The sequence below is a fragment of the Panthera pardus genome, unplaced genomic scaffold, assembly GCF_024362965.1.
Source record: "Panthera pardus isolate Hobbes unplaced genomic scaffold, ASM2436296v1 HiC_scaffold_22, whole genome shotgun sequence".
Taxonomy (NCBI): domain Eukaryota; kingdom Metazoa; phylum Chordata; class Mammalia; order Carnivora; family Felidae; genus Panthera; species Panthera pardus.
The window spans coordinates 11,143,115-11,156,775 of NW_026526788.1; the positions used below are offsets into that span (position 1 = coordinate 11,143,115).

General features: G+C 47.7%; 1 protein-coding gene across 2 annotated transcripts in view; it reads right to left on the reverse strand.

Moving 5' to 3' along the window:
• The window catches only part of STAMBPL1 (STAM binding protein like 1), a 47,171-nt gene that overhangs the window by 24,465 nt on the left and 9,045 nt on the right, over positions 1-13,661 (reverse strand). The window contains exon 1 of one of the 2 annotated variants that reach the window (XM_019430056.2): positions 4,251-4,362. The exons of the other annotated variant lie outside the window; for it this stretch is intronic. The gene's annotated coding sequence lies outside the window, so the exon portion shown is untranslated. Of the gene's footprint in view, positions 1-4,250; positions 4,363-13,661 lie in introns of those variants that run through there. 2 annotated transcript variants of the gene reach the window in all.

Sequence of the window (13,661 nt, forward strand, 5' to 3'; positions counted from 1 at the left end):
GTTGGGTATCCATGGGTTTGTGTAACCCTTGAGTGTGGATGGACCTGTAACTGACTTCTAATCAAAGGTACATAGCAAAGGTGATGGAATACTACTCCCATGTTGATGTTATGTCACATGGCAAGGATGAGGTGGTTTTCCAGATATAGTAAGAGATCTAACCAGTCGGCATTGAATTAATCCAAAGAACGTTTCTCCAGGGTGGGCCTGACCTAATCAGGCGACACCTTTCAAAGAGTGAGATCTTCCCCTGCTGATCTTGGAAGACTCAGTCGCCCTAAGTACCACAGCCCCAGGGACATGGATTCTGCCAGTAGTCACGTAAGTCTGGAAGAGCACCTGGAGCCTCATGAGATTCTTACCTGGTCGGCAATGCCATTCCTGCCATGTGATACCCTGAACACAGGACCCAGTTCTGCTGTGCCCAGGCTCCAGACCCACAAAACTCTGAGGCAATGAATGTACGTTGTCTCAAGCCACGAAGCCTGTGGTGATGTGTAAAGCAGGAACAGAAAACGAATACGCCAGCTACGTGCCTGCACATGAGTTTTACAGCCTTTTTGTGCAAACCGACGGGGGGGGGGGGGGGTGGCGGGATCTCACTGTTGGTGGGTTCGAGCCCTGCATCAGTCTCTGTGCTCAGCACAGAGCCTGGAGCCTGCTTCAGATCCTGTCTCTCTCTCTCTCTCTCTTCCCCTCCCTGGCTCATGCTTTGTCTCTCTCTCTCTCAAAAAATGAATAAACATTAAAAAAAATGGGGGGGGGGCACCTGGGTGGCTCAGTTGGTTGGGTGTTCAGCTTCGGCTCAGGTCATGATCTCATGGTTTGTGAGTTCGAGCCCCACATCGGGCTCTGTGCTGACAGCTCAGAGCCTGGAGCCTGTTTCAGATTCTGTCTCTCTCTCTCTCTCTCTCTCTCTCTCTCTCTGCCCCTCCCTGGCTCATGCTTTGTCTCCCTCTCTCTCTCTCTCAAAAAATGAATAAACATTAAAAAAAAATGGGGGGGGGCGCCTGGGTGGCTCAGTTGGTTGGGTGTTCAGCTTCGGCTTAGGTCATGATCTCATGGTTTGTGAGTTCGAGCCCCACATCGGGCTCTGTGCTGACAGCTCAGAGCCTGGAGCCTGTTTCATATTGTGTCTCCCTCTCTCCCTCTCTCTCTTTCTCTCTCTCTCTGCCCCTCCCTGGCTTGCACTGTCTCTCTCTCAAAAATAAATAAACATTAAAAATTTTTAAAAATAAATAAACATTAAAAAAATTTTAAAAATTTTAATGCAGATTCCTAGGATTTACCCACAAGGACTCTGAATCCATCAGTTTTAAGCCCATGAACAGGCATTGATTGTTAAGATGTGGCCCAGGTATATTTGATTCATGAGGTTTCCAGCCTGGCACCAGAAAGTGCAGATATCTGGCACGTTACATTTCCAAAGGAGTGAGAAAGGTAGATTCCACTGGGAGAAAAGGTAGATTCAGCGGGTAAAGAAGATGTGGTTTATATATACAATGGAATACTCCTTGGCAACGAGGAAGAATAAAATCATGCCATTTGCAGCAACGTGGATGGAACTGGAGGCTATTATGCTAAGTGAAATAAGTCAGTCAGAGAAAGACAGGTATCATATGTTTTCATATATGATAAACTTGTTTCACGTATGAGAAACTTAATGGAAGACCACGGGGGAAGAGAAGGGGAAAAATAGTTACAGAGTGGGGGGAGGCAAGCCACAAGAGACTCTTAAATACAGAGAGCAAACTGAGGGCTTATGGGGGATGGGGGAAAGGGGAACATGGGTGATGGGCATCGAGGAGGGCACTTGTTGGGATGAGCACTGGGTGTTGTATGTAAGCGATGAACCAAGGGAATCTACCCCCAAAACCAAGAGCACACTATACCCACTGTATGTTAGCCAATTTGACAATAAATTATATTTAAAAAAAAAGAAAAAGAAAAGGTAAATTCAGGGCTGGGCGGCCAAAAACAATGCTCAGCGCGCACAAAACTCACACCAACCTCTCTGTAACGAGCTTCTGAATGTCTCCGATGTTTAATGCAGTATATCTTAAACACCAGAATCTAGTCACCTCTCATAGATGCAAACCGATCACTGTTAAGTCCCACATGAAAAGTTATTTCTAGTTGATAAATAGAAACCAACTCCCCTCAATCTAAGATGAAAGACGTTTATAGATTGTTCGGTCAACATATTTTTTTTTCTTTTTTTTTGCACCATTAACTACTCAGTGGCAGCGTTCCTGTCTTAATATGCTTTTTAATCTCTAACCCTAGCTCTCATCAGTTTCAATACAATTACCCAAGTCCACATAACCAGGCTGTGTTCTCTAGACCAGTAGCTGTCAAAGTGTAGGGTCCCCAACATCCTTGTAAGGGATGTGCTAGGTCAGCGTTATTTTCATAATACCGTGAAAACATTGTTTGCTCCGTTACCATCGCTCCCTCACAACTCTGCAGTGGAGACTTCCAGACGGCGTAAGTGAATGGAATACTTCTTTGCATATTCCTGTAAATGTCTGTTTTAATTTTTAATACGGTAAACCCAAATCAATATGGCCCAGGTAAGCAAAGCTTTTCGGTATCCTTGGTAACTTTCGAGAGTGCAGCGGGGTCCCGAGACCAAGAAGTTTGGAGACTGTCGCTCTAGACCAGCCATGAGAACAAACAAGACAAAACCAAAGCTCGCCAGGCTCCTTGAATCTAACCAGAAACGCGGTGGGCCAGAAGAATCTGAAAGAGAGAAACTACATGTCGAGTATCACCTTCCACTTGTGCTGCTGGGGTCCTGCTAAAATAATTAAAAAGCTGAGGGCACGGGGCCACCTGGGTGACTCAGTGGGTTAAGCATCCGGCTCTTGATTTCGACTCAGGTCATGATCCCGAGGTCAGGGGATCGAGCCCCACGGGATCGGGCTCCACGCTGGGCGTGATTCTCTCTCTCTCTCTCTCTCTCTCTCTCTCTCTCTCTCTCTCTGTCTCTCTCTCAAGATTCTCTCTCCCTCTGCGCCACTTCCCCATCCTCTCGCTCTCTCAAGTGAAAAATAAAATAAAATAATAAATAAATAAACAAACAAACAAACCGAGGGCACAGTGAGAGGTGCCTGACCTCACAGAACCCGAGACCCAGAAGAACAGATGCCACAGACTGCTTGATATTTGTGAGACCCATTCTCTTTCCCTCACAGAAAAATATAATGTTTAGCTGATATATAGCCACCCGGGTAGAATCTACATTTTTCCAGCCTGTCTTGGCCTTCAGTGTGGCCATGTCCCCAAGCCCTGCCAAGGGGGTGTGACCAGAAGTACTGGGATCACAGTCTGGATCCCGCCCTTGGAGGAAGGGCCGCCTCCTCCTGCCCCTCCTGCCGGCTGGAATGTGGCTGCACAGGGGCAGGTGAGCCAGCACGGCCAGGAGCGAGAGCCAGGGCAAAGCCAGAAGAGAAGGAACCTTGCAGCTTGCTGACCCTCAGACCATGACGACAGAGACGCGTCTCTGTCTTGTGTAACCCTGTTTCTTTGTTTAGGCAGCTGGGCCTGCATCCTGACAGATGCAACGTGTTTCACCTGGAAAGGATGATTCAGCATAGCCCAGGGGAGACTGTGACGAGTGCGGATGTGGAAACACACACCCTCCGTCATCGCCCCCTACTCACTCGGCCTGTCCTGCCTCCACCCCTCCGCCCTGGCTACAGGGAGTAGCAGAAACATCCCCCCTTCCTCCTCTTGTCCTCACAGCTCACCCAAATCCTGCCCAGCCTGTGAGATCCCACGTACCTAGAAGGTTCTAGAAGGTCCGAACCTTCTGTTAGCTAACAGATAGCACAAGCTACAGCCCCAAAGGCAACATTCGATTGTTATGAATGTTTCATTTGGTTGTTAGGGTAAATTAAGCAATTTTTAAGTTAGTTAACGATATTTACAAGTTGGGAGATTTCATGTACAAATTCAGGTTTCAGCTTCTCTTAAAAATAAAATATCAGAGGATCTGGCATCATTAGGCCCAGTACCTGGGACATTTATTTGTTTGTATCTTCTATCCTGAGTTTAGAACAGCACCTGCTACAAATGCATATTTGCTGAGTGAATGAAGAAACAAAGTTTACAGTATTCGCCCCATCACATTCCCAGACGTACAGCAAAAGTAAATACTCGGCTCAAATAAGGTCTAAAATACGTCCCCCAAATGCACCAGCCTTCAAGAACATGCGGGCAGCTCATTTAATTCTCTTAATACACACCTGTTCATTAATTCAGTCATATATTCATTCAACAAACATCCACTGACCATCTAGGATGCACGGAGGCAATGTTCTAGGCACGCGGGACATGACCAAAACTGGCAAAGATTCCTGCCCTTCGTGGCGTTTACAATCTAGCCGGGAGAGACAGATAAGTAATAATCCTCTTACATAAATTGTACGGTAAGTTAAGATAACACATGCTTTTGGAGAAAGAAAAAGAGCAAACCAGGAGCCCTGGGGAGGGGTCGACTGGGCAGCAGAGGGCAGGGGAGGGGGTCTCACTCTGAATCCAAAAATGAAGCAAGGGCTTGAAGGAGGGGAGGGAGAGGAAAGAGAGAGATGGTGCAAAGGCCCTGGGGTAGACGCATCAGCAGGCTTGAGAGAAAGCAAGAAGGCTGCTGGCTGCAGCAGAGAGGAGGCTGAGGAAATGAAGCCAGAGGGGCGAGGAAGGTGAGGAGGCATACAGGTCTCCATATCCACCTCTGCTCTTGCTTGGACTGAAACGGGGGACTTTTCAGGGGGTTCAGCGAAGAAGTGATGCAAACGGCATTATAATTTTATTTTTTTTTTAGAAGAGTGGGTTTTTTTTTTTTTAATTTGTAGTATTTATTTATTTTTTTGAGAGAGAGAGTGAGACAGCATGAGCGGGGAAGGGGCAGAGAGGGAGCGAGACGCAGAATCCGAAGCAGGCTCCAGGCTCCGAGCTGTCAGCACAGAGCCCGACGTGGGGCTCGAACTCACGAACCGTGTGGGATCATGCCCTGAGCCGAAGTCGGACATGAACCGACTGAGCCCCCCAGGCGCCCCGGCATGATAATTTTAAAAAGCCCCTCGGGCGTGCCAGGGAAGAAGCCGGCGGTCGGTGAGGGGGCCACCGCAGGGATCCAGGGCAGAGGTGATGGTGTCTTGGTGACACGGGGAGGTGGTGACAGCGCATGAAGCCAGGAGAATGTGGAGTCCCCGCAGAGGACACTGAAGCCACGAGGACGGGCAGACAACAGAAGCGTCATCGCTGGAAGCAAATGGCACTTGGGGGAAGGCAGCGACCCGTGTGACGACGGCACGGCAGGCTGGCAGGACGCTGGCCACACCGTGCGGTCCAGCTCCTCGCCCTCCGGCCGCCACGGAGGGAAGCCGGGCAAAGATGACCGCGGGCGCTAAAGAGAAGTCAGCGCTGCGGCTGGAGGGCCGGACATCAGCGGAGCGAGGCGCAGGCGGTGGTCACCTTCACGCACCAGCGACACGGAGGCTCCCTTCGCGGGTGGAGGGCCCTGGGGGAGGGGCGGCCTTTGGGGCCGGCCTCGCTGCATCATCCGTTTGCCTGGCGTCCTTCCTGGACACCTCCCCCCCCCCAAGGGTCACCTCCCTCGCCCACAGCCGCGCTCGTCGTGGCCCCACTCCCTCACTTCACGGCGGCCCCCAGCCGACGGCAAACACCCCTCGGGAAAGCCGGCTTCCATCCCAGCCACCCCCAAGGGGACCCCGCCTTCCCGCCACCTGACGACCTCGAATCCGCAGCCCAGAGATACACTTGACCTGCGCCGCAGCTCTCGAGAGTTCTGTTTGCTTTAGAGCCCCCGTCTGTTTGCCTGCACCCCCCCACCCCCTTTCCTGGCGGCCGCCTCCCAACACACACCGTCTTCTCTTCCAAAGACCTTTTCAAAGAGGAGTCAGGGGAGGGTCCGCTTTCCGGGAAGCCTGGCACACAAGGGCTTGGGGAGCTGGTCAGAACCACGTCTATTCACACGGAACAGCTTAAGGCCAACTCCCGTCCCAGCAGCCCCAGCCGACGAGGACCTCGTGGAACCGACGAACGGCTCCCAACCTCGCCCAGGGAGGAGGGGACGGAAAGAGGGTGGCCTGCGAGAGGCAGGAGCCCTCCCCATAGTGACACTGCACAGCTCCGAGGTGACGCGAGTTGACTCTCCCTGCGTCCCCAGTTTTACAGCCCAGTAGCAGAGTCCTGTGGAATTGGGGGTCCCCATGTGATGTCACCAAGTCCCAACTCTCCCCGACACGGTGCGGAAGCAGCTCTACAATTCTGCCTTTGAATTAAAAGCCAGCAGCAGGGGCGCCTGGGGGGCTCAGCCGGGTAAGCATCTGACTCTTGGTTTCAGCTCAGGTCACGATCTCACCGTTCGTGGGACCGAGCCCCGTGTCAGGCTCCGTGCCGACAGTGCGGAGCCTGCTTGGGATTCTCTCTCCCTCTTTCTCTCTCTGCCCCTCCCCTGCTCGTTCTCTCTCTCTCAAAATAAATAAATAAACGGTGCCTGGGTGGTTCAGGCAGTTAAGCATCTGACTCTTGGTTTCAGCTCAGGTCACGATCTCACCGTTCGTGGGACCGAGCCCCGTGTCAGGCTCCGTGCCGACAGTGTGGAGCCTGCTTGGGATTCTCTCTCCCTCTCTCTCTCTGCCCCTCCCCTGCTCGTTTTCTCTCTCTCAAAATAAATAAATAAACAGTGCCTGGGTGGCACTCTCTTCCTCTCTCTCTCAAAATGAGTAAATTTTAAAAATTAAAAATAAATAAACATTAAAAAAGAGAAAACCAGCAGCAAGTAATGCCAAGAATGAAGAAGAAAATATTTGACCTAGCGCAGTGTGTATTTTGTGACATGTCCCATCCCTTAACTTTCCTTTCTTTTCTTTCTTTTTTTTTTAATACCTTTTTAGGCGGCTAAGCTCAGAACTCTGACCCACTTTCACACACAAAACCATATTTTCCAGAACACAGAGGAGTCGACCAGGCACTGAGCAGTCTCCTTAGAGACCCAGCAGGCACAGGAGCCAGTGAGGCGAGTTCCCAAGCGGGCCATTTTCTCCAGGGCACAGCAGGCGACCAGAGGGCTGTGGTATGAACTGGAAAAGCAGGGGTGTCCTGCCCGCAGGTGAGGGAGGCCGGAGCAGCCCCATGCCACGGCCACCTCCTGGACTCCCATTCCCAGTTGGCCAGCCGGCAGCCTTTCTTGTCCCCACTGGGTTAGAGTTCACGTGCCGTGTCTCCCTCTTTCCCTGCCCCTCCCCTGCAGGAAGAACATGGCGCCATTGACTTTGCTGGAGATAAATAAAGGAAACGACCATAACCTAGGCTTTGAGCGGCAGGGTCATAACCTGATTCAGATAAAAGGGGGTAAGTTGTCATTTGCATGCCTCAAATGACAGAGACGGAAGGATGCCTCCCCCGCGTCAGTCACTCTCTTACAGATTGGGACCTGCTTTAGGAACAAAAGGACCGAGGCCCACACTTGCTGTCCTTTTCAAAAGCTATACAAATTCCAGACCTGAAAACCAAAGATTACTATGAGTCTTTCATACTCATCGTAGGTATCTGCACATCAGAAATGCGCTGGTCCAGATAAACATGTCTTTGCAAATAAGAGGGCACTTTATTTGTACTGCAGCACCGATGAGGTGAATATGAGACTTGAGGAGAAAATCAGAAACAGCTTTGGTTGCATTTTCCCCCTCTACTCGTGAGTACCACCTATGAGTACCTACGAGGCATTCATCTCCAGTCCCTGGAGGGAGGGATATTCTGGGTTAGACACACCACAACACTGGGCTTTAGACCAGATCCATCAGCAAGAATGCGGTTGCTGCAGGAAAGGTTATTAAATAAATCACCACTCCCGACGCATGTTTGAAATTACTCCGAGGTAAGTCTGGGCTACCTTGAAAGCTATCGAGTCTCCCGTGGGCCGTAAAGTAATGATTTCTCATAGCGTGACATCGTTTTTATCCCGCCACCAGAATGGAGTGCTTGCAGCCCTTCAGCACCAACAGCTTAGGCTTTGGGGCCAAATACACCTGTAGGAGAATCCAGCTTCGACCACTCATGAGTTGGGAGGGCTGTGACATCTTTTTTGTGCATTTTATCTCCCTCTATGAAATGGAAGGGAGGAACACCTTTCCAGAGGAAGCTTAAACATAAAAGGCATACCTCACAGATATGTGAGGTAATACATAAGGTAATAAATAAAAGTTCCATTATAGTTCCTGGCGTGCAGGAGAAACATCAGAGAAAAGCAGTCCCTTCTCACACTGAGTTCTCAGAGAAGTCAGGTTAATTGCTTCTGTCCTCCAGTCTTGATGTCTATCACATTTCAGAAATAAACATTTAAAAAAATTCAAAAGTAATAGTAACAGTAGAAATTTGTGAGATTTAACCATTTTTGAAGGAAAGATCGCCACGATATTACCTTCTTCTTTGATTAAAATATAAATATTATTTAACTGTTGATGATTCCACTCTATTTCAACGTACCAACAGCAACGCCTCACTCCATTTCTAATTGGCACCTGTGTAGAAAATCAATTTAAAAAGAACTTCTTTATGAAACATCTCTGACCTCAGTATTTCTGTGCTTTTATTTTTTTTCAATGTTTGTTTACTTTTGAGAGAGAAAGAAAGAGACAGAGAGATCACAAGCAGGGGAGGGATAGAGAGAGAGGGAGAGAGAGAATCCCAAGCAGGCTCCCCACTGCCAGCGCAGAGCCCAACGCGGGGCTCGAACTCGCGAAATTCGAGATCGTGACGTGGACCCCGAAACCAAGAGTCAGACGCTTCACCGACTGGGCCACTCAGGCGCCCCAGTCTTTCTGTCCTTTTAGTCTTAGATCACTGATAAAATAATTTAAACTCACTTGTAACATTAAAGTGTAGACTGGACACAGATCTCAAGGAGTCTCCCTGTGAGTAAACTATGTGCTGATCACAGTGAATGTGCTCCGTGATTTCCAAACAGGCTGTGCAAAGAGCATTTTCTTACTTTTCTTTTTTTTTCCTCCGCTGTCTTCTAGATAAGAGCAAGCCAAGTTCTGGGCAGGTGAGGTATGACTGTAGGACGACACATCACCTTCAATACAGTAAAGGAGCTATCTATCATCATCAGAGTAAGTCGTAGTAACAGAAAGCTTTCCTTCCCTGGTTAACTGTTAGAATGGGCTAACACACAGGATCTCGAGCCTCTCCAGAGCCTTCTCGGCAGCTGAACCGAGAGGAGACGGGCAACCTCCAGGGTCAGACCACTTGGGTTCAAGTTCTGACTCCAACCACTCGCTACAGGATCACGGCTTCTTGGACGGCGAAGTGGGCCTGGGAACAGTAACCAGGAAAAAGCTGTTGAGAAGCGAAGATGAGATGATGCCTGTAGAACACAGAGCATGACTCTTGGTGTCAACAAAGGACCACCATCAGCTCCGTGCGACAGAGGAGGAAACAAGAGCCCAGGACAGGTAAGCACCGTGAGCCAATGGTAGAGCAGGATCTCAGAACCAGGTGCACAGGGTCCCTGAGTTCAGGCTCAAATAGCATCTGACGGTCGGTCAATGGTGAAATCGGGAGAAGGTCAAACCCTTGGGGCATGGATAAGGACGATAGGCTTTACTTCGGAAATGAAATGTCAAGCCTTGAAAATCAACTGATCCGGGAATAAAAATGGAGGAGGTTGGTGGTGCGGTAGGAGTTGGGGCATCTGGGGAGAAACTTCTAACTGCCGATTGGATTTTTTTAATGGTTATTGGGAATATTCAGGTTTCCTCCTTTCTCCTGCAGTCGATGTTAGTAGTCTTTCTAATTTTTTTCCATTTTATCCAAATGCAGATGGTGTTCTCTTCAGAGGTTTTAAGTTACTAATGGTTCTGTGGTTAGGGATCCCTTTTCATTCCTAATGTTAATTATTGGAGGGTTTTCTCCTTTCTCTCTGGGTTAATATTGTCAGAAATGAGGTTTTCATTGATGTTTCCCAAGAATCAGCTTTGGGCTTGGTTTATCCTTGCAACCTTATTTTATTAATTTCTTATCTGGACCACTTTATCCCTTTCACCATGTTTAGAATTAAGCCACCATTTTCAACTTCTTGAGGACGGTTCCTTGTTTTCTGTGATTTATGATTTTTTAATAAATGTATTTAAGCATTGAAAATAAAAAAGAAATGAAATTTCAGTTCAGCATCACAGAGCTCTGATTCACAATCTTCTCTCTGCCAAATACATAAAAGGGCATTCATTCCCTCGCTTATTTTTTAGGCAGAATGATTGGGTGTCTGTGGACCAACCAACTGGAAGACGTAGTCGAGAAATTCAAATACATAATTATTCTACCAATTCAAAATATTTGCTGGTTTTCAGTGTAAGTTCTAAATCGTGGTATTCAAAAGGCATTTCATATGCTCATACATGTGCTAATTTAGGATTCTGTATGTTTTCTTGTTAATGAGATGATCCAATTAATATGCATCATAAAACATTTTGTATTCATTTAGAAAATGAATTGGAGGGTCAGGGGGAAATTCCTATCTGTACCCAATTATTTCGTCATCTTAAATCCATATGAGCATGTTAATTTTGTTTTTCTGCTGTTGAGATACTCAGATTTCCTGGAAATAGTTGCATTCTAAATATAGGCCATCCGTAAGCCACTAAACTTTAATGTACATTTTCACATACTTCCTTTTTTTGCTGCCATAAGCTTGGAATGGAATACTACCCAGGAGTTATCTAATTCAATGAAGCATAATGAGTCAGAATACATTACAAAAATAACATCATTTTCTTGCCCGCCAGTTGCCTGAAGCTCAGAGGTAAGGTCAGTCCTGGGGCATCATTAATCAGTTTTATTTAATTTTCATCAATTTCCTAAGGACAGGACTTGACCAAGACGAATGGAGCCCAGCACTACTACTCAAAAGCCGTGCTGGCTGGAATACTTCTCAGCGCGCCTCTCCCTACGGCCCCTGACCACAGGAATTGTAACTGTTCAACATGTCCCTGCAAAGAGCTGCGCTCACATGTTTTGGTTTGCAATGCGGCGAACGCGAGCAAAACAGGCGAGTCCCTCCCCTCCATAGCTTTCCGTTTCCTCCATCGCAGTCCGTTTAAAAATGCTTCGAGAGCTGCCCCCCTACCCAGTGCTGCCAGAGTCGTCGGCACGGGCCCCGTTTGCTCACCAGTCACTCCCTTCCTATTTTCCTGCCCGGTAGCTGACATCCTCCTACCTTGGCATAAAGTCACCTCCGAGTGTGGTGCCCGGCCCACCTGCACCGCAGTTATTCGGTAGAGGAGGAGTGTCGTTGTCACAAGAAACAGATTTCTAGATGCCACCGAGTCAGAATTCCTGAGAAAAGGGCCCCACAGATCTCTATTCTCACCAAGCAGCCCAGCAGCCCTCGATGCACATCAAAAACAGACAAAACTGCCCCAAGACAGTTACAAAGACCCTTGTGGAAGTCTGGCCTTCGTCAGCCAGACACTCCCTACTGCAGAACCAGCCCCGGCCTTGGCCTCCGGAAAGTTCCCCTACGTCTTCCCTCACCGTGCCTCTCAACTATTAACCTTCCGTCTTTTCTGTGAACGTGCTTTCCTTCCATAGGACGTATTTTTTTTCGTGACTCGAACTGAAGCTTAACGTGAGTGTTAGCAACACGGTTCAAATGCTCTCCATCCATTTCCACCGGGACCTCCAACTGGGATTTGTCACTACGTTCCAAGGCTAAAGGCATCTTTCCCACAAATACCACTGGCTCCAAGTAAACTCCCTCATTCGTTTGTACAGTATTATTTATAAGCCGATAGTCTGTGCTAAGAATCAGTGATACAACGGTAACCAAAGAGATAACACCCGATCTTATGACACTGACATTCTGCTGGGGCAGGGGTGAGGCGGAGAGGTGTGGTCACCGTGGTAACTGCTACCAAGACAAAATACAGGAAACACAGAGAGTTGTGCATTTTTGGGGGCAAAAACGACCTCAGAAATGACAGCGTGTCTTCCTCAATGCATCAGGAGGCGTTGATTTGCCCCCTTATCGGTGATGCGAACTTTGATCTCTTGGTTAAGTGCCAGGCTTCTCCCCTGTGAAGATACCATTTTTCCCTTTGTAGTTACAAAGTATCTTGTAGTGTGGGAGGGGAGATGGGCTAAATGGGTAAGGGGCATTAAGGAACCTACTCCTGAAATCATTGTTGCACCGTAACTTGGTGCAAACCCTAACTTGGATGTGAATTAAAAAATAAATTTTAAAAAATAAATAAAGTGTCTTGTAGGGAGTTCGGTAGTATACAAACATGTGTCTGCCCACTAATTTCAGCATCCACAGATGATTCTTGCCTGGAACAGCTGTTACTGCGGTGTTTGAAAATGGTGACTCTTCTATTTCCATCCTCCCTTCTACATTTATCAGTTTAGGTGGCGTTTAATTTTTGTGCGAAAAACTTTCAACTTTACTCTGTTAAGGGGTTCTATCTCTTCTTTATGGTATCTGGGTTTTTCATCATCTTTTAGAAAGTCTTCAAACTCACTGATGACAAAAAAATTTTTTTAAATATGTCCACCCATCTTTTCTTCCAGTACTTTCCTGACTGGGTATTTCTGAATAAATACCTTTGATCTGTGTGGAATTCATTTTTTGTAAGGAGTAAGTCCAGGCTATGGTTGCTTTTCACCACTAGGCAAAATGGCCCTGAAACCCTTCGATTATGCATAATTTCTTATTTAACTCGCAACTCTGCCCCATAAGGTGATCTGCCCCAACTGGGCACTCAGGACGTAGTTATTAAATGAAAGTAATTTCTACCAGTTACACTTCCATAGAGCTGAAAGAAGAAAGTCTGGCAGCAATGGATAAATTTCCAGAGGAGAGGAAAAGGCACCCCCTAGGATGATATACGACTGTGGATGAGGTACCCCCAAGTCTGGGCTGAGTGGTAAGAAGACTGGAGAACAAATAGCTCTTGGGAGAAATTCTGAGGAAAAGCTATAGACCTTAGGAGTTAAGTGGACTTAGTGAAGCACGGGAACAAAAGTACGCAAAGATACTGTACATGTGACATTTCCAGGAACCGGAAAACTTGGTGCTTTCGACTTGCACAGAGTAAACCTCTCCCCCACCTCAATGAATGGTACCCACATCTCGTCAATTGCACAAAACCTGGTGAAACGTGGAAATGGCCACCCTGAGTCTTCCTGGTTCCTGAACTCCACAGCCAATCTGCCACTGTGCACCCACACGCGCGCACACACACACACACACACTCTCTCTCTCTCTCTCTCTCTCTCTCATGAAGAAACATCACACCCACCCAAATGGAGGGATTTTCCATAAAACAACCAGCTATCGCTCTTAAGAAAGGGTCACAATGATTAAAGACAGAGCAACTGTTTCAGACTGAAAGAGAATACAGTTCTGCAGGGGCTCCCGGGCCAGAAGGCTGCTAAAGAAACGTGCATTGAGATCTGTGCATTAGACAGAGCAACGTGAGAGTATTACTTTCCAGATGTGACAACTACTGTGATAATGAAACGGGTTCACATTTGGGAAAACGGGCTACAGGACGTACAAAAATTCCATGTATTATATTGCTGCAATTTTTTGGAAGTCTGACATTACTTTAAACTATTGTTTTTCAGGTCCA